Raw genomic sequence first — 22,482 nt, forward strand, 5'->3', positions numbered from 1 at the left:
AAGCTAAGTGTCATCTCACCGCAGATCTGACCTGGACAAGGCCGCTGCTTGCCTCCATTGGCAAAGATATGTTTAATGACATACTCTGGGACATTCCAGGCAAAACATTAACATCTCATGGAGAAAACTTGTATAGTGCACCTTCAAGAACCCCCAACATTCATTCACTCCCATGATCAGCACAAAGGACTGGACATTGGAGGACCGAGCCTTCGATGCAGCCGACACCCTCTGGAACTCACTCCCACAAGCCCTCAGGAACTCTGATTCATTCAAATCATGGCCAAAAACTCTTTGTTGTCCTTTTATTATATTATTATTAGGCCCGAGCGCCACAAGCTGGCGAGAGGCCTATTAATCTCGTAAGGCCGTGCGAAGCACGGCTGCGAAAGTGCGCACATAGTGCGCACGAAATCGAGCGCGAAGCGCTCGCCCACTTCCAAACACTCACTAACGCACTCCTTCACTCATGCACGCCCCGTGCATACTAATTAGTAGTAGGAAAATGGAACTTTACCGTTGTAAATGGGCGAAGCCCGTGCAAAAGTACGCACTAAACGAGCATTTTAAATTGGGATGACGACCGCGACCTCATTTGCGCTAAGTAGCTCACGAATACGTTCCCCATCTCTTGCATGTTCCGTGCATATAAGCATGTAATGCAAAAATTGAACATTATTACTGTATAGAGGGCCAAAAACACAAAGTGGGCGGAGCCCACTCAAAATTAACGAAAGTACCCGTCAGTGACCAGGGACCCACACCATGAGGTAGGAAAGCGCGAGCGCTTTCCGAAAATGTATAGTTCATGATATTTGAAAAATGGGAAACATTGTTTTCGCATCGGAATATTATTCTTTCTTCTTCTTCTTCTTCTTCTCGGGACCAACCCCCCTATTTTTCACCCAGTGAACATTGACGAAAAGTCACAAAAATTAGCACACCTCTAAAAATCGTGCCTCTCTACATTCTGGCTATTTCCTTTTTCTAAAATTAAAAAAATTGGCGCGTCAGCGCCCCCAAATGTACCAAAAATGCATTGAGAGATGGGAAATGACCCAAAAAAAATCTGATCGTAGAATCATGAAATTTGGCGCAGAGGTAGATGGTGACAAGAGAAGTAAAAAATATTATTACGGCAACGCCGTCCGCCCAACCAAATGTCGGCCATATTGCTTCAAAAATGGCTAAACATGACTTCGGAGTTTTTCCAAACGTCGTACTTTTACGTACCCCTCCCAGGGCGGTGGCCCTAAAAAGCTGAGATTTGGTGAAAATGCTACTGAGGAGTGGGACATCAAAAGTTATCCAAATTACATTGATACCTCTCACGGTCTCTGTGCGGCGAAGCCGCAAACTGTAGCAATAATTTCAGAAATCTCCCAAATTTTACATTTCTGCCGTTAGCGCAGATTAAGTCCGAATTGCGTCAAATTAGAATCAGTTGTTAAACTCTTTGCCCTAAACCTACTTGAAGTGAAATAAATTCATTTGGAGCCACAGCGCCCCCTACAGATTTTATATGGAGGTTAAATGTTTAGTTTTGCGAAATTATATGAAATTTGACACACAACTCAATTTTGGCATCCCCATCAAAAAAGTCAATGAGACCCATGTCATAATTGTTATGGCTTTGCCGTAGCGATGACCGAAACCTTCCATGTTATTCCAATGGGGAAATCGCCAGAACATGTTTACACTTTAGACTTTCACGGACTCCTCTTAGGGCGTTAGCCCTATTAACCTGAAATTTGGTGAGACTCATCTTCAGGGGTGGACCATCAAAAGTTATCCACATTTTTATTCAAAAAGTCACGGTGTCTGTGCGACAAAGCCGCCCATTTTGCCAAGAATTCTAAATAAAATTGCTTTTTGATGGTAAAACAAAGGGGAGAAGATGTGACAGCGTCACAGATTCAGCAGTAGATGTAATAAAAGACAATTGGGGCGCGTTAGCGCCCCCTCCTCTTGCGGCGTGGCGGCGGCGTGGTGAGGGCCGATCATTGCCGCTTGCGGCTATATTTATTATTATTATTATATGAATACATCAGTTGAAATTGGCAAAGCACTATATCTGCAACAATGGTTGTCACACTGTTTGTTGGTTAAGATTGTGGTGAAACTAAATATTTTAGATATTATTTTTGGACCAGTTTAATCTCTGATCAGATTAAGATCCAACACAAGATTAACACACAAGATCAGATATTGTAAAAGAAACAAAACAGTACAACCCACACCCTATCCCTTACATTGCACAGCCAAAACAGACCGTGTCAACATTTGTACAATTGTCTGCACAACCCTTCAATCGTCTAGGAGTGATCCAATGTAGAAAAAGATTCAGATGTACTCATCTGAAAACTTTTTTAAAAACAAAATTTTTGACTCACATCCAAGAGCCATTCTGAGTAAACCCCGCCCACAGGGCGGAACCTTCTGATAATAGCCTGCCCTGTTTTTGTTTTTGTTTACACTGAGTTTCACCTGAACCCAACAGTATGTATTTAACCTAACAGCCCTGTAATGGGCCATCAAAGTCCCATAGTCACCTGACTGTAACTCCATCATCACTGATGCCGCCCCATGGTTTCAAAATGCTGCTGTATACTGTATAAAGAGATTGAGAATGACTCTTGGGTGAGAGTCGAAACGTCTTAAAACAGTGTCCAGATGACTACAATTGAATCTTTTTCCACACTTGTACAATTTTGTTCTAATGTTTCTATCAATACTGAGTCACCTAACTCTCTATTGTTCAATGCCAGCAGATGATCAGTGCCATCTGTGATTTCCAACAGACTCAAGTGGCAAAGAAACTTTCCAGCAAAAAACCCTGAATATCTGAATATCTGATCAAACTCAAATTATTCCACTCCACGGCTCCAAAATCCTTGAAATGTCCTTTGTTTTTGATACTTCAGTGAATTGTTTGGAGAGTGTTGGGATAGCACCAGCTCATATTTAGACGTATTACTGTATTGTCCTGGGGAAGAATGCTCCGCTCCAGTCAGTGAAAGCTTCTCTCAGGGTAATTGTTCAACCCACACTAATTGAACATCTGAAGCATGCATCTACCTCCATCATTGTGAATGGAAGTGCTGGCACAAATAAATCCTCTCCATTAGCCACAAAAGAACCATTCAGGGCACTATTGATCGCAGTACCTGGAAAAACTTCTTCACTGTTCAGGATGAATTATAGTGGGGATATTTCTTTATTCTGTCCTGGAGTCGTGGAGGAAAGAAGGAAGTTAAAATGGCGATGTGGAGTATGGCAATATTGTGTGAATATATGTTTTATAGGCATTAAAATTACAATGGTGCACTGAATTTATATATGTTTCAGCCACGTGGTAACTAATGACCACAGCTACTACAACTGCAACTATCAGCCTATGATAAAATGCAAGCTTTTTCACTCTCTCAAAGTTGCTCTACAATTTCATGCACGATTCAGTGTTTGTAAACTTGAAGAAGAGAGGTGGCTGCAGTGTCCTGTCATTTTATTTATTTTTTAAGGAATAAATCTCAGGACAGCTCACTGCATTGTCCTCTACAATATTGCATGTCCTATATTATTGACAATTGTATTAATATGAATACAAAAACCATAAAAGCAGAGACGTACCAATCGAATTGAGCTGCCCAGGCACTCTGTGCATGCGCCAATCCAGGAACACGTGCCATTTGTTTTCTCTTTGAGTTGAGCTTCCCTACTGTAAGATACTTCTCTTTAGTTCATGTTGAAGTGTAATGATCTACTACTAAAGAAGCCTATTGATACAGAAAAGTGTAGGTTTCCTGTTTTTAGTCAGATTAGGTTATTATATGATTTAAATCTAATGCATGTATTACTCTGCAGGAACTAGAATTTTTGGGAAATATAATAAAATTGTATAAAAGTGTATAATATTATAATGTTAAGATGTTGAGCAACAAAATATATTGCGTATGTATGTTGTATAACTGTCACATATTGAATAAATTATGATTAGAATCAGTTTTATTGAGGGACTTGGGATGGGGAAGGACCAGGCCCTCAAATGACTTCATGACTACAGATGTAAGCGTCACAGGTCTATAGTCATTAAATCTGAAAGCAACTTATTAAACGTGATAATCTTATGCAGCTCCATGTACAAAACTGTGATGCATTTTTTTCTCTTCTGATCACAACTAGCTTACTCTGAAATACAGTTAAGCTGTAGGATCAAACAACACACATGGTTCATCTGCTGTGCTGCTCATCTTATCGCTAAACTTGGACCACGTATGATAGATTACTGCTCTGACTGAGCTTGTCAAACAAGATCAAACCTTTCACATGCAAATGGGATGAAATATGGATATGTGAATGCAATTTGACTGTGAACATGATTTGTAATGCCTGTGTATACATGCACATGCATCACTATCCAAGCCTGGACCAGACAAACATCACAGAAAAAAAGTTGCATGAAATAGTGATACCGGGATTATTACATTTTGTATAAAAAACAATGTATCTCTAGCTCATACAGCAAACAAACAAAAGCTGAACTTGTATTTTTGTTTTACAATAAAGCGGGTTACACAGGTATAAGTAAACTATAAGACACCGAAGTCACTGAATACACTTACTTCAGACATTCAGATTTTTGGTGTGTGTTTGATGTCAGTCAACAGGTACATTCTTAGTTTAGTGAAGACAAAGTAGAATATTATTATTATTATTATTATTTATTTATTTTCATTTTCGTCTTGGCAATATTTTATTTTATTTATTTGCATATTTTTCCTTCCTGTACAACAATCACGGTATCATATGTGACTGTTTACATGACAGTTCAATAATCAGATGATCAAAAGCTAATAACAACAATAATAAATCCAAATTAAATACACTTTTCTTCCAATAATCTAATATGCATTAAAATGTGTCTTTTTTTGACAATAGTAACCCAATAATCTACAACAAGACCTCACCAATATTATGCAAAATGCGTGCTCAAAAAAGCAAACACTTCTCCATCCCCTGTGCACATAACCCCACTGTCATCCCTCTGCTCCTCTCTGGGGAACATAATTGGCTGTCGGCGTCGCACGTCTCCCTTTTACGTCATTATTTTCACTTCTGCGGGTTCCCATCGCCCCGTCCTATCAACGCCAGCGTCTGTCCGAGCCGGAGGAGCCGCACAAGTTATCAAGCTGCCCGATCGGATCTAAACACGGTGCAGAGCTGTGGCGTGTGTGGAGCGGTTTAGACAGGACAGACCCAGCGCGCATGGACAAGGAGGAGGTACCGTCATCATGCTCCTCGTAAAAGCGCTGATTTAACTTGAGTGCGCGCACACGAAGACATCTCTGCTTCTCGTGCACCGGCTGCAGCCAGACCAAACCAAAGGAGAAGGAGCCAGGAAGGAGGAATTCAGCACCGGAGCTGTCCATTCGCGGAGAAGACGGGATAGCACGCCGCGTTTTCTAGATACATTCTCTTTCTTTTTTTTTTGGAATAACAAACTGAAGCGTGTCCGTGACCACTTCTGCGTTTGCGTGTCTTCTTGCCATGCTGAAAGGATAAAGTCTGTGTAACATCAACTGACACCCTTAACACGGTGAGTCTTCTTGACTTCTCAATATTGGCGTCCTGTCCAAAAAAATGTTACGTAAGTGCGAGCGGGACACAGTCAAAGGGCTTTATACTTTTGTTTTGTTGTTGATGTGAAAGGCTCGGTAGTCTGGGTTGTACTGGATGAGAGGGCAAGACTCATTAAAGATGCTCGTATGGGATGAATATTTAGGTCAAGAGGCTGCACATGGGTGTGGATGTGCGCTGCTCGTACGCACGGCTCCACTCCGGGATCCATACTTTGAGGGGCCCGTACGTCCGCTGTTGTCCTCCAAAATGCCATGAAGACAAATTGCAGTCGTGTCAGTACAGATTAACTTGTTAAAATATGTGATATTTTGTTGGAACAGTAGGATAGCTTTCTAGCTCATCCCAAGTAGAATATTTTAGGAGAGAGTCTGCCCTGTTAACATTGCACGGTTCAATTCAATTCAATTTATTTTTGTTAAGCCCAAAATCACAACAGCGGTTGTCTCGGAGTGAGAACAGTATTACTGTCAACTCACACATGGGGTTAATGTGTTCATTAGGTGTCATAGAGATCAGTTTGACCTCCTCAAACTGATCTCAATCCTGAGGGGAAAAAACAAAAAAAGACCAAGTTGTTGATTGTGGTGGGACATGGAGGGACAGACGTGGGGTACTTGAATGGTACTCCCTTACCTATCGATGTGGTGTAAGCGTTAATGATGGGGGTTGGAGTTAATAAATAATGCAATTTGAAGTATTTTTGAGGATCCAAAAAAGCAATATATAAATCAAATGCATTATTGCAATAACCTCACATGATTTAATTTTTTTTTTCAATCATAACGTACACCGAGGGAGTGGAAAAGCAATAAGAATGAATAAAATACAGTATTACAGTTTTACCCTGAAAGCCAGTACACCACCTCCAAAAAAATAAAAACAAATCTGAGAGAGAGTATAAATAATATGCTTTACAATAAAATCAATCATATAATATTGATAGTCACTGTTAGTTTTCACAAAATTAATTCCCTCATTGTCTTCAAATTATTAGTGAACATGGCGAAATCTTGCTCCCTCACTTCCCCATCTACTCAATTCCTCTGTTTGTATAGTCACGCCCACAGAGGAGGAAAGTGGATGCAGTGCAGCTCGTGATGGAGAGCACACAAGCCTCCCATTTGGAGCGGGCTTGTGTTCGAATCTGATGCTAGACATTTTACTGCATATAAAGTCCTTATTTGTCCTTTCAAATAAAGCCTACGGGCCAGAAGAATCCTTGTGGATCTGTCAACTCTGTGGCACAGCTTGATCAAAATGATTTTGTAATGCTGAAAAAATAACCAAAGCATAACATGACAAGACTATATAACTTGAAGGTGCACTAGCTCGATTTTCTGGTGGAGGGTTTGCAACCAGCTTGTCTCCATGGAGATGTTATTGCTTTGCCTGGAATGTTGACGCCATCAGGTCAAGTTACAGGTATTTCTGTGGCGAGGTGACCCAACTCATTGTAAGAATGTATGTTTTTCAAGGCAATTTATTAGCAATAAAAATGCCAGTATGAAAAAATTACCTTGTGTACTTTTAAGATAAGATAAGATAATCCTTTATTGTCCACACATGGGGAAATTTCATTGTTGCAACACAGGTAGATACAGAGGTAGATACAGAGGAAAAGAACAGATAACTTATAGGAAAAACACTCTCAATAGAAGATCTCTTATAAACAAAGAATCCTATAGACAAAACCTCTTTTAACAGTAATTTATTTAGGAAAATCACAATACTGTCAATTTCTGAATATTAGTTACTTTTGATATTGCAAAGTTATAACATCACCAATATTATTCCAAACACATTTGAAACCATCTTCCCTGAGTCTCTCTGTGAGTCCTCCTCTGCTCAGTAATGCATCTCCTCCTCAGCCCTTTATGACTCTTCACTTCAGCCCTGTCCCACTGGAGCAGCCGTCGCCTCTGCTGCTGCTGCTTGTGTCCATTAGCCTCCCCATCACTCTGTTTACTGCACTATTGCACTCTCAGCCTGCATGTCTCCAATGCATTAGCCGAAGTGGGTCCTGTTGTTCAGCCAGCGGACTTAGAACATATTTGGAAATAATTGTTACTACTACAGCTACTTCAGCATGCTCCACATGTAATGCCCAGGGGCATTATATAGAATGTTTAATGTGTTATTGCTTCTATTGATGTTTATTGCAGGCAAGATGGGTGAAGTGTCTTGCCCAAGGGCACAACAGTACTGTATGCACTAGTTATTCAGGGAATAAGACGCCCATTCCAAAAATGAGCAACAGTTTTCCAGATGATAAATTATTTAAGCTTTTTGAAGTTCTTGAAAAACGTTTGAATCCATAGCTGCTAAAAAACAGAACCAGGCTCACGCTTCGTTGTCCTTCCTTTGGCTGATATTGTACATAGCGCCTCTACAAGCGAAGGGGAGAGACTCTTTTCTGGAAAGAGACAATGTTGCAACTTTAGTCCCCAATCCGACCGACTCTGCCTCTATTTGTGAATGCTACCTCAATTCAATCAGTCAGCAGCAAAAAGACTCGCCTTTCGCTCTATCATACAAAAAAGCCAAAGTGATTCTCAGCTCATTGAGTCATATTTTAAAGAGTGCCTAAGGTCACTATAGTGTTCCTTTTTTAAAACTAATTTGAAATATTTTCTTCCTGCCCTTCGCCTTTTGAACTTAAATTGCTGTGTGACTTCAAAGCTCCTCTTTATTCAGAATTGCTTAACTTTGCTTGTCCTTTATGCACTTTGTTACGGCTCAAACTAATTGCCCCTGGTGGTATGCATAAAGTCATGGGAATCAGAATCTTCTTCAAAGGCAAGATCCATCTCAGACTGTTGGAAAAATCAAACTGACCAACTTATTACAAGCCTATACTCCCAAAAAGACTAACAAATAGATAAACATAATATGTCTTCTTTGAACGTGTCCATAATTTCCATGTCGTCATAAATCAGAAATCTAGTTAGATGACTCAAATCAATCAATTTTTGTAGAGCCTAAAATCCTAACAGCAGCCGCTTTGCAGGGCTTTACAAAGAAACAATAACAATAAAACGAATAATATCGAGGAAATATGCAAATACATACCCACCCCAGAGCATCCCCTGTCTTTAGACAAAGAAAATAATCCAAAGAACCTTATAAGGAAAAAGAACCATAGTGAAGGAGAACCACAGTTATTCTGAACTCTTCCATGTATAGAAGGACATTGGACTAGTGCAGTGTTATGAGTAGGAATGTAACAAATACTACAGTGGGACTTAAAGACCGGAAAACACGGTAAATACATTTTTTTAAGTAATGGTGCTCCTTCTTGAGTACATATCTTTTATCTACTCTATCCACCAGTGACAACAAGTCCTCATGAATCCGATAAAGAGACCTACCATTCAAAACCTACAGCGGGGACATCATATTGAGCAACGCCAGTTTTTCTCTTTAAATTCACTCATTCCGTTAGCTTCAGTGGCTTCCCAAAACACTTCCCATGGCCCGCGCTTCCCTCTCAATAGCTGTTTACTCTTGTTATATAACAGTGGCATTTTGTCTGAGTAAACATGCAGAGATCGCGACCCTCGCCTCATTCACAAACACGATCAGCTCAGGAATACAACCCAAATGTTTCCCAATTTCCATATTTCATTTCCACACCGCGACTAATACTGCTTCACGATGCCACCGGATGTCTCTGTAAAACTGTTGTCTCTTAGCGGTGTTGAGCATTCTAACCAGGCTCTATTGTGTTGGCGCCGATGGAGGCGGGGGTCGGCACTAACTAGGAGCCCCACAAAGCTGGCTCTTTCATGGGGATGGGAACGAGTCTTGCCTCTCGCTGAAGATCGCACCCGCACAGAGCAGGGGATGCACGGGCCTGGAAATAATGCCCCTAACGAGTTCACTGCGAGTGTTGGGACCCGCACACACATAGAGGAGTCATTAACATGCATTAGGGCCACTGAGAGGGATGTGCACTAAGCTGGAATGAAGCAGGGGCCGTGGTTGTGGAGCCTGTACGGGCAGAAGTTATGGTAAAATGATGCAAACATAACGTCTTCGAGCTGCGTTGGAAAGCGAGCGATTGATTATGGTTTGGCTTCTTTTTTTCTTAAAATGAGACACAAAAGTCGACATAAAAGCTTTCACCTGGAAAAATCAAAATGTCGAATCTGCACCTAAAGATGTTTTGTTGTTTCATTCAATCAACCTTTTGATTAACAATTAGGTGATTATACGTTATTAAAGGTTTAACTTCGATCAAAACTTTTTTTCAGTGAGCTCGCTCTACTTTACTTTAAATAAGTTTCCCCTCTGTAAATTAGTTTGTATTTAATATGTATAACCAAATGAAGCAAGAAATTAAAGCAATTATGCAAAATTGACTTTTAACCATATTATAATTGTTTTTCCCTCTCATTAAACCACTCTGAGTTGTATTTAGAATGATTCCTGCATAATAGAGTAATCTTTATACTCCTGGGAACGAGACGGAGACACACATAGGATTCAGCAACGTTCTTTTGTCATACACTAATGTGACGTAATGTAAAGGGGCCATTTTAGATCAATAATGTAATTTAAAATGTTCAAAATATAACATACTGTTCCATAAGTGTTGTCCATTAGAGCCATAGGAGACAAAAGCACAATAGATCTTTAAAACCAGGCTCCATACATTTTTCATATTCATACATCGCAAAAAAGGTAACATTTTGTCCATTATTACACCTAAAAAGTTTAATTTATACATGAAAACATCACATAACGATAAACATGATTTCTTTCATTTTGAGATCTGTAAACTCTTTTTTTCCCTGTCCACCTACAGTTCCTCTGTATGTACTACGTATGTAACTTTGCTTCTAAACCTTTCGCCACCGGCTTGTATCCACGGAGATGCCTCGAATGTTCCACAGTATGGCATTAAACTTATGAATGGTGCCACCTAGCCATGTCAGGTCTCTGGAGAGGCGAACTGGCACAATGTATAAGAGCAATAAAAACACCTGTACTTCAAGATGGATATGTTTAATGTCACACTATGAAACATCACAGGCAGAATATATGACTTACTGCACCTTTAATTATGATTGTTAAAGTAAAACACGGAGATATCGTGATACAAAATGTTACTGATGCACAAGGGAAATGTTATTAAAGTTCTATACTATATGTTTTGACTGGACAGTATGTGTGTAAATTCCGTGCCTGCGTCCACACTCTCACCCCACTGCAACCCATACTATTTTAGGTATTGGTCATGTTACTCAATTAAATACAGGACTATTATGGGAACACAGTATTATAAACATTTCTTTGCTATTACTCAAATCATGGTTACTAAAACACACCTCACAGTACCCTCACAAAAACTGCAGAAAACATCATTCTCCCTTTGCTTCTTGCACCGCAACAGAACATCCATATCACTCCGCGCTCCCTCCAAACATCCACAATTTTGAAATTCAGCCCGGGCGCCAACCAACCAAACAAACTGTGCATGAATGAGGAAGAATTTAAATCTCAATGATCGCCTTCGACTGGAGACACCGAGCTGGCACCGAGACCCTCTGAGATGAGCCAACCAGAAGCTGCGTGTGCCAAGCCAGTGTAGTGTCCGTAAGAGGACAGAGGAGGCAGGGGGACGGGTGGAAACGTGCTTCTGTCATTCCAAAGGTTCACTCCATCCAACACATTCCCCTTTCTCTTTCTCCACTAAGAGGTTTGAACGGATTGTGGTGGGAGGGTTCTTGCTATTGTTTTGGCGTTTACCTCAAGCTCATGATTAGTGACGTAACATTATGCAAATCTTATGGTATAAAATCATCCCAGGTTTCATTTCACGGTGCTACGTTTATTGCGATATTGTAGAGAGTCTAGTCTTGAAAAGCCTTTAGAGTGTGAATCATGTCTGTCTCGTTCCAAAGAATAAATATATGCTTGATAACAGTTATTTCTTCGTGCACTTACGGGAGTTAGAGAACATGGTCTATGTATTTCTTTCTGTTTTTTTGCTGCTGCTGCTGCTGCTGCTGCTGCTGCAACAACCAAAAATGCATGAAAATATGCCCAAAATATCATTGTGAGACTATAAGTCGCACCAGCCAAAAAATGCATAATAGAGTATGAAATGCAGTTGTAAGTGGGAAAATAACAAATAATATCACACAAAAGTATATAAGTATAAATATAAGTAAAGGTTGCACCCCGGCTAAAACTATGAAAAATGGTGCGACTTGTAGTTCGGAAAATACGGTAACTTAAAATAATTGGGGAAACTACTAATTATTGTATGAATATTTGTCTGGACTTAATGGACACATATTATGCATACTTTTTGAGCTGTTGTTAGTCATGTTCTTTTGTTGTTCCCTCGTCAAAAAAATACCTGCTATTGTTGTTTAGTTTTTTTCAGGTTTGTTTCGTAAATCCTGTGTACGCGCTTGTCTTTTTTAAGACACAGAAATGCTCACAGGTAAATATGCACTTCCCCTGTTAGTTTTAAGTCCATAAACCATCAGAACACATGGCTCTGGAGCGCAGCATTCACATTGCCTTAGGGCTTGTTAGTTATTTTGTCGTTGTTCATTCCTGCTGCAGAGGGCGCTCTAACGCCTAAATTCTTCATTGGAAAAGAAGGTATTTTCCAAATGTAGGAATGATATAGGTATGATTTTAAGATACAAAATGTATGTAGTGTAAAATAAAGCCAAAAGAGTGCTTAATATGTTCACTTTATTGTCCGATTTAGTTAAAAGATTCTGGTATTTCCAAATAGTAGATTTTAAACTTTAAAAACTAAGTCACATTGGACGGTAAGTGCAAGAAATGTAAATGTTTAAATCAATTAGTATTGTCAATATAAAGCTTTTATCGCACTACTTGCTCACATTGGGAAGAGTAACCAAATATTCTACAAATGTTTTACTCAATGAGTACTCAAGTTGAAGTAAAAGTATAAGTCAGTTAAAAATGTATCGCTTATAACTATTAATGGATTGGGTTGAGAGGTTAAGTGCGTGTTAGCATTACCTATTAAAATGCGTGTTTTGAACTAATTATCTTATAAATGGTTGGCTGTGAGGCATTTAGTCATTGTAAGCTCTTGGCATTTGATGTAGGCTAATAATATGCAGCTTTGAACTTGCGCCTCACATTGTGTCATTTCATTATGATCTTCGTTCTCAAACTGTCATGCACTGAATGTTATGGCTATGTGGCTTTCTTTATCCAGCCTGTGTCCTGATTTAATTCAACGTCGTGGAAATTGTCTTCCTGCTGAAGGTTCTGGGTTGTTCACGCCCTCTTGATTTAGGCTGTTTATTCTGATTTAATCCAGATTTTAGCCGAGTTTAGTCCTTTTGTTTAGACTTGGTTGAGTTGAGTTTAGTCCTGGAAAATCAAGTCTACTTCTGAGTTTGGTCAGTTGTTTATTGTTACACTGTGGGGCCAAAAATCAGTATACGCAGTAGATCAACACAATTATTCAAACATCAGATTTTACACTGTTTTAATAAGGTATTGATAATGGGAGAGCGTGACTGCACAAAGCCTTCTCCAGCTCATCCCAAAGATTGCCATTGGGGTTCAGATCTGTGGTCGTTTCTGAAATAAGAAGCCGCACAGTTGGTTTGCAGCTACAAGACGATCGCCCATGCAGCAATTACCCATTAATAATCAATTTCTCAGGCCGTGTAGGTCAAAATAGGTAAAGGTTAGCGTTTAATTTAAGGTTAGACAAGTAGTTACTGTAGTTAAGAGCAGCCTTCTTATTGGGATATTTCAGATTCAAATCGAGGCACCTCAATCGTGCGTATGGGCTTTTCATGCATTTTGAAATATCGGGTTGAATTGGACTAAGCAACTTTGTTTCATATTAAGTTAGTTGCATATTGTTGGTAAATAATGTCTAAATGTGGATCTATGAGTTATCTCAAGAGTTGGGAACTGTTAAACTTGTTTCTTACTTGTAGATTACATTTTCAAGGAATATTCAACAACAGTAATATTTTAAACCACTCACAACCTTTTCGTATATCCCCACATGGAACAGATTAATTTGGATAAGACTTCACAAATGTGCACTAAGCTGACAATCAGGGCTCTGTGGGGCTTAGCGTAATTAAATATCCAGCGCGACATCGAGGTGACAAATTGAAAAAGTGAACATTTCTGAGTTTTAATCCCACATTCTGCCTTCTTTGGTAAATGAACCTGCTAAATGCGCTGCCGTCACCGCTAAGGACAGGAGCCGAGTTCGCACGGATCTATGCATCTGTTTTAGCAGCAGATTAGCATTTTGATCAAAGAACGTCTGCGATGATTATCTGCTGGGCCCATGAAGATTCTGACTGTGCTGTAATGCTGTGTTTTTGTGGATGTTGGAGTAATCCTGCATGCTAAAGCCATCACCTTCTCAAGAGCTGAAAACGGCTTTACATCAGACTCTTCTACTCTGTGTTCTTTAAGTCCAAACCTCTTCATCTGACTTGTTTTGATCATTTCAGAACTTTACTCGCCTTTACAAATGCCTGCATATCAACACACCTTTTGCTAATAGTATATTTTAATGCTGACACATTCTGTTTTTATCCTCCATGACCAGCAGAGGGAGAACACAAAATTGTGCTTAAAGGTGCCATATCATGCTTTTTTTCACGTTTTGTAGTCTATCCTAAGTGTATATTTGGAGAGGGGGGATGGGGGAGGGGGAGGGGGGATGGTGACGCGTGCCCGGGGTTATGACGCGGTCTTGCAACCACCCCCCGTCAGTTTGCAGATCCGAGGAAAGGATATAGTCTGTTCTGTATCTTAAAAACTGCGGGAATCAATAAAAAAAAAAAAACACTCTGGGTACATATATGAAGCACAAATAGCAATGTAAGAAGGTTAAAAGCTCTGAAAAGTCGATTTTGCATGTTATGGGACCTTTAAATCAGGGTTGAATAATTACATTATTCAATCATATTTATATATAACTCTTCTGGTGGGGAGCCCAAGATTATATCGATCTGCCTAGAATGCCCCACAGTATGGCTTTATCAATCATACATTTCATTCATTTACAGGTAGCTGTACTTGCTCTTCTCCATAGACATGATCAGTGTTCCATACTGCAAAACATTTTAGGCAAAGCAATAACATCTCCATGGAGACAAGCATGTGGCGGACCCTCTAACTAGTTAGCTTTCACAAATACTTTGGCACTTTAATATTCCCTTGTCCACATTTTCAGGCCTTTCTCGGACGGGGAAGTGAGCAGACCTCCACAGAGCAGTCAATCTGACATACTGCTCTTACTTCCAGGTTTACAAGAGATAGAATACTTTATAATTAGATGCAGCCATGCACAGCCATCTTATTATGTCACAAAGAGCTGTTTTAATTGTAAAATCTCTTGGGGAAAAACTAAAGTGACTCATTTACAAGAATAAAGTCGTGTACGAAAGCGTTCCTTTTTTCCATTTTTGAATTAAAAAAAACATGAAATTCCAGAAATGTTTGAACTAGGAGGAGTAAAAAAAAAACGTTGAATGAATCCCTTTTGACCAGTAAATGTCCTTCATTTTTTAAATGTTCCAGGTTGCAGTACTTGTGGGAACATTGTGCGCTCTGCTAGCTTAAATGATAAATGATATTTCTGGTATGGATCTGAATAAGTCTCTCCACAGTGACACCTGGAAGACTGAGGGCTGAATACACAAAGAGCTAGTTTAGTCTTTTCCCAGTGTGTGAGCTGCCACTGTTAGAGGCAGAAAGCTTTTGCCTGAAGTGTCTAATTACTCATAAGGGAAGTCATTAGAATGTTCACCAGAAATATGTCATTGAGACTAGTGAAGCCACAAATAGATTACTATTTCGTTTTTTATGCAAGTTTGATCCCAGAAGTTCCAGATATTGCTTTTCTCTGATTGATCGACCCGTCTGTCAATCTCAGGCCAGAATCCAACCGCTTTGTATCCAAAAGGAGGTGAGTAACGTTCTTTGGTTGGTTTCTTTATCATCAATACAGCCTTACAGACATTTCAGCCCTTAATCCTGTGGCAGTATTTGTCCTTAAAAAGTACAACAATGTGCAGAGATAAAGGAAGATCCAGGAGCGGCTGGAGAGCAGCGATACAAAGAGAGATGAGAGTGAAGATTGGAAGACACACTTTCATTGAGCCCAGGGGAGATTGAGGAGTCAATAATGAACAGTGAAATGATAAATTATGAGTACAATCAAATATATCTGTTATATTCTGTGATTCTAGATGAGATTCAAACTAAATATCCCCTATGTAACTTTTCTGGTGGAGGTTTTGCCATCTGCTTGTCTCCGTGGAGATGTTATGGGATGTTCCACAGTAGGGCAGTTTACAGGTCAGATCTGTGGAGAGATGTATTTTTAAAGTATTAAAAACATTGGTGATTGTATAAAAGCAAGGTTGATAAGTTGAATGTCATTCTATGGAACATTTCAGGCAAAGCAATCATCATCATCATCATCACAAAACAATTAGACAAGCACCCCTCCGACACCATGCACCCCAATTTACAACAAACAGCTGTGCCAGTGGCTGCACAATTCAGACATTTGTCAGGCTCATGATTATAATGTTCTCACAGTCGTTAAGTCGACAGAAGAATCTGCATCAAACAGCAAACAATAAACAGGTGACTTGCACTTTCATCTCTCGCAGTGTGCTGTGTATAACGCAGTACAGTCTGTCTTAGAATGTGTCTTTTTCACTTCATCTGTACAAGCACTAAACCATGCTCAAAAGCATGTTCGCCTGTGCATACACTGTCTTTAGATCAATCATTTGTAATAAAATGTCCTAAATACATTATACAATCAGATAATATTCACATAATACAAATTGAGGAAACACATTCATCAGCTGTTGTTCCATAGACATTTTAACAAAATCCTCCCCATACTTAGAGCAGATGTGAGAAGTTCCTGGAGACCTGTATGCATTAGATGGACATCTCCAAGAAGACAAGAAGATGGTGAACCCCCAGAACAGTTCCACAGTGCACATTTAACATAGACATAATTTTACATGACTTGCAGTTTTATTTAGGTACTATTTTACCACAACATCCAAGACATGCACAAAAGATAAAATCCTGCAGCCAAGGTAGATTGGACTAAGCAGAGCTCAAGATCTGGAGATCTCCAACAGCTCTTTGTTACAGGGGACAATGAAGTGTCTGAAGTATCTTCAAAAGAACGGGAGAAGGGATGAAGATGCAGGCTATAAAAAGCACTCTGGTGGCACCTCCCCTAAATCATAAATATTTAATTCAACCAAGATGTTCCAGAGTGCACCGTCATGTCTATCGCCGACATGTATCAAAAACCATGGCTGCCGTTTGAACCTAATGTATTTCGACTCCCGGGAAAAAACATGGAACCTGCCAGAGAACAATTTGAGTCACTCCACACTTTCCAGCATTTGTCACATGAACAGACCGGGAGAGAGCTGAGTGGCCGGACTGAATACATCAAGCGCTCTCCAGAGAGTCCTACCACTACGTGAGGTGGTGGCCCTGTCCACAGTTTCCATGGGCCACAGCTTTTTATAAACCAGGGGCGTATGAATGATTTACAAGGGGGTACAAGCAGATGCTGCACTGGCTGCTACTGAGGATTAGGCCTGAGGGACTCCCGGGCACTTCTGCCCTCAATATCATGCATGAAGAGTGTTCTGTAAATATGGCCTAGGAGCATTTGATTTAATGTGTATGTTTACTTCAGCAATTTGGAATCAGGGCGCTCTCCTCGGCTCTTCTCCTGCTCCATGGCATATAAACGTGCCAATAAAGTCTGTGGGATTCTGTATTCGCATATGAAGACAGGAAAAGCGCGTCAACCATGCTAGTTGTTAGCTTGATTTTCATGATCTAAACCACCAGAAAACGTTAAAAATGTCAACTGTCAACTGTCAGTTGTAAGTCTTAGTTTTTCAGTTGTTTAAGTTAAATCAAATTTGCAACAAAAATGTCCACATAAAAATATGTAAAATGATGTCCCTGCCCTAATCACCAAACACATTAAATTCACCAAACTCAGTTGACCTCGATGCGATACTGACTTGTTTGCCCAGGTTTATCAGCAGTTTAATGTTCAGCGTTGAGCTCATGTTTAACTTAAAATATACCTGTTTCAATAGTAAAAGATATTGCTCACATATCAGATGTAGTTTGTATACAACATGTTTTGCCGCAGTAAAAGAGACAAACGTTTGTGCGCAGTTTGCAGTAAATCAAACCCTAATGTTTTCATCATATGTCTACGTGAAATGTGCACCTGAACTAAACAGGAAGAAAACTGCATCCAGACCTGCCCCTCCTCACCCGCGCTCGGCAGTAGTGCGCTGAAAGTGTCACCGCCGGGTGGGAAAAGTGGGTCTGACTTCGTACAAATAATCACGCGCTCTGCACGTGAACAGAAAGAGGTTCGTGTTGTCGCAATTTTACTCATCAAGCTCCCTGTATGTGACATTTAATAATGGGTAAAACAGCATCCAGAGATCCTAAAGGGGCACTACATGACTTTTCTGGTGGATGTCCTGCCGCCTGATAGTCTCCATGGAGATGCTTCTGCTTTGAAAGATTCACAATATTGCATTAACTTGTCTATCTCCATGGAGACAGATGATGCTGCCATGCAAAGTTACAGGTCATGTTGTTGTCTGTGTGTCCATATACAGTCTTAAGCTTTTATTTCTTTTACATTTTATTTGTCGAATGGATTTTATATTAAATGTGTTTATTATTTCTTACTTATTTGTGTGATTTGTAACAATAGAAATGTACTGAAATTGTCCTCTGCACATACTAAGGCTCCTGGGAGGTCATAGAATTTTTGTAGACTAGTTTAGTCTACAAATGCCAATATTAATGTTTTTATTTGCTGCCTCATTAAAATGAATGAGATTGAGCATTTGTATCAGAAGCAGGCTGTGTGTACCATCACGTCAGTCCTGAAATGATGAAGTAGTGATCGGAAGAGCAACGTAAGGCCCATAGCAAGTAGGTGGAGCAGTCATAAATACTGATAACTTTGCATTAGAAGTATTGCGGTGGCAGCATTAGTAGCAGGTCATTAGTGAGTAGGCGCATAAAATTGTGATTTGAGTTTAAAAAAAAACGCAGCAGTACTCCATCCATCCATTTTCTGCCGCTTTATCCGGGGCCGGGTCGCGGGGGCAGCAGTTTGAGCAGGGACTCCCAGACTTCCTTCTCCCCAGACACTTCCTCTAACTCCTCCGGGGGGATCCCGAGGCGTTCCCAGGCCAGAGACATAGTCTCTCTAGCGTGTCCTGGGTCTTCCCCGGGGCCTCTTCCCGGTGGGACATGCCTGAAACACCTCCTGAGGGAGGCGCCCAGGAGGCATCCGGAACAGATGCCCGAGCCACCTCAGCTGGCTCCTCTCGACGTGGAGGAGCAGCGGCTCCGAGCTCCCCCCGTGTGGCCGAGCTCCTCACCCTATCTCTAAGGGAGCGCCCAGCCACCCGGAGGAGGAAACTCATTTCGACCGCTTGTATCCGCAATATTGTTCTTTCGGTCACTACCCAAAGCTCATGACCATAGGTGAGGGTAGGAACGTAGACCGACCGGTAAATAGAGAGCTTTGCCTTTCGACTCAGCTCCTTCTTTACCACAACGGTCCGATGCAGCGACTGCATCACTGTAGCCGCTGCACCGATCCGCCTGTCGATCTCACGCTCCATCCTTCCCTCACTCGTGAACAAGACCCCGAGATACTTGAACTCCTCCACTTGGGGCAAGGACACCCCACCCACCTGAAGAGGGCAAGCCACCTTTTTCCGGTCAAGAACCATGGCCTCGGATTTGGAGGTGCTGATTCTCATCCCAGCCGCTTCACACTCGGCTGCAAACCGTCCCAGTGCATGTTGCAGGTCCGGGTTTGATGGAGCCATCAGGACAACATCGTCTGCAAACAGCAGAGATGGAATCCTGTGGTTCCCAAACCGGACACCCTCCGACCCCTGACTGCGCCTAGAAATTCTGTCCATAAAAATTATGAACAGAACCGGTGACAAAGGGCAGCCCTGGCGGAGTCCAACATGCACTGGGAACAGGTCTGACTTACTGCCGACAATGCGAACACAGCTCCTGCTCTGGTCATGCAGGGACCGGACAGCCCTGAGCAAAGGGCCCCGGACCCCGTACTCCCGGAGCACCCCCCAAAGGACACCCTGAGGGACACGGTCGAAAGCCTTCTCCAGATCCACAAAGCACATGTGGACTGGTTGGGCAAACTCCCATGAACCCTCGAGCACCCGATGGAGGGTATAGAGCTGGTCCAGTGTTCCACGACCGGGACGAAAACCACTCTGCTCCTCCTGAACCCGAGGTTCAACTATCGGTCGGATTCTCCTCTCCAGTACCTTGGAATAGACCTTACCCGGGAGGCTGAGGAGTGTGATCCCTCTGTAGTTGGAACACACCCTCCGGTCCCCCTTCTTGAACAGAGGGACCACCACCCCGGTTTGCCAGTCCAGAGGCATGGTCCCCGACCGCCACGCGATGTTGCAGAGACGTGTCAACCAAGACAGTCCTACAACATCCAGATACTTTAGATATTCAAGGCGGATCTCATCCACCCCCGGAGCCCTGCCACCGAGGAGTTTGCGAACAACCTCAGTGACTTCAGCTTAGGTGATGGATGAGCCAGCCTCTGAGTCCCCGGTCTCTACTTCCTCTTCAGAAGACGTGACTGAGGGATTAACGAGATCCTCAAAGTATTCCTTCCACCGTCCAACGACATCCCCAGTCGAGGTCAGCAGGCCTCCACCCAACCGTTTACGGTGCTGGTGAGACACTGCTTCCCCCTCCTGAGGCGCCGGACGGTTTGCCAGAATTTCTTTGGTTTTCTTCTCCTTGAACCGACACCTTAACGTGGTGGAGGGGTTTGAGTGCCCGAATGATCCCGGGAGCTATGTTGTCGGGGGCTTCAAGCCCCTGGTAGGGTCTCCCAAGGCAAACAGGTCCTTTCCACCCTCATTTTTAACAACACTGTCATAATTTAGAAATACTTTGCGTCTTATCAGAAAAATAAAACAAATTACCACCACAAAAGCTTGGTAAGAATGTTACAACTCATCAATGAATTTAAGTAAGGAACTGCCAAGCAAGCAAGGTTTTGGTATAGGTATGTTTTTTAATGTGTATGTTTTGATTTGTGTGTATCTGGAATAGAGAATAATTTACTTATTTATTCTTCTGTTGTTACTTGTTTATGCCTGTATGTCATACTTTGTATTTGTATTGGTCTCAATTATATAAACAACAAGTTTAAAAAAAGCAAAAAAACCCTGCTGTGGCAAAGTCAGCAGTCACCCCATTCTGTCAAAACTCCTAAAAATAGATAACACACAAATGCCTTATTACAAATTCACGTCTTAAACTGAAAAGGACGAGGGTTTGGTGCTGACAGACACGTTGACATTCTCCCATTGTTTACAACGCAACTGCAGCTTCCTGTTTTTGTTTTTCATAGCCGTTATTTCCAAACCATGGACTCTCCCTGTTCAAACGATTCCCATTACATTCTATTACGCTGTATATGGAAAAATTAATGAGGGACAAATGATTTATAAATAATTCAGAAAAAAGGGCCTGGCGTTTCCCATTTCAATTTACCTTCTTGTTAAAGGGCCTGGCTGGGCAACGCGGCTCTGCATTGACTTGCTCTACAGTGCATCTGTTACTGTTTGATTATCATTCGTCAGAGGCAGCAGAGCCTGTTACACAATTAGTTTCAAAGTTTGATGAATGCACAAGTGCAGTGGGGTGCTTGTGAATAATTTTACCTAATTTAAATAATTTTACCTACTTAATTTGTGTGGAATGTTATAGAATTAACACCGGGTTAATTTAGTCGGTGTAAATGAAATAAATGAAATACATTTTATTTATGACAAAAGCTATGTGGATATTAAAGGAGCACAAAGTCACTTTTCTGATGGATAAATACTCTGAATGTTGTCGGATGGAGATATTACGGCTTTGCCTGAAATTTTCCATGGTGTGGCATTCAACTTATTAACATTGTATTCATACAATCACCAATGATTTTAATGCTTCACAAAATACATTCAAACTTGCAATAAAGGTTGCCTCTCCACAGATCTGACCTGTAACTTATGTTTAATAATGTATGTTTAATTAGTTCTCAGGAACAATTCAAGCAAAGTCTAGAGACTTTAATCTACATGGAGACAAACAGGTGGGGTACCCTCCACCAGAAATTACAAAATGCAACTTTAAGTTTATATATTTAATCAGAATTTAGAAGAATTATTTTCTTTCTGGTGCATTTTGGTTTAGACCTGGCAGTGTGAGAGACATCTGCTATATTTTTGCAAGCAGCAACTCTATGGAGTTGATATAAAACATAAACTCACCCAGCAATGGATATGAAAAGCCCCTCGGGAAGTTTATGCATAATATATGTTATTGTTGTTAAATGTCTCTGGAGCCACACAGTGATCATTTTTCAATGTCCTTCTCTAATAACATGTGTGCTCTGTGGGACTTTACGCTGGTTCTAACTTTCTCTCCATAACAAACACAATTTCAAAAGTTGTCCTTTGGAGCTCTTCAGTTACATAAAACTGGTCTCTTGTCAAAAAATGACAGACTGTTGTGTGTTCCCTTGGAAACAAGCACAAACCTACGTATTACTTTGTCAATTTTCAGAAATCCAACTCAGTGCATCATTATCATCTCTTTTCATTTATTTCGCTAATAGACCTGTTTTGCCAGCACCATTTGGCTGCACCGATGGTCCCACTGTCCCACTGTCCCCTAACCCTAATCATTAAGCTTCATCTGAAACGCTTT

At 41.0% G+C, this 22,482-nt stretch overlaps 1 protein-coding gene across 3 annotated transcripts in view; it reads left to right on the top strand.

Annotated features, from left to right (window-relative positions):
- Positions 1-22,482, top strand: part of phf24 (PHD finger protein 24) — a 289,741-nt gene that overhangs the window by 222,107 nt on the left and 45,152 nt on the right. The window contains exon 2 of one of the 3 annotated variants that reach the window (XM_072453653.1): positions 5,491-5,596. The gene's annotated coding sequence lies outside the window, so the exon portion shown is untranslated. Of the gene's footprint in view, positions 1-5,123; positions 5,597-22,482 lie in introns of those variants that run through there. The other 2 variants (XM_072453652.1, XM_072453654.1) reach the window with 2 other exon arrangements.

Source organism: Eucyclogobius newberryi, unplaced genomic scaffold, assembly GCF_026437365.1.
Source record: "Eucyclogobius newberryi isolate DKJ021-1_F unplaced genomic scaffold, fEucNew1.0.hap1 SCAF_2, whole genome shotgun sequence".
Classification (NCBI taxonomy): Eukaryota; Metazoa; Chordata; class Actinopteri; order Gobiiformes; family Gobiidae; genus Eucyclogobius; species Eucyclogobius newberryi.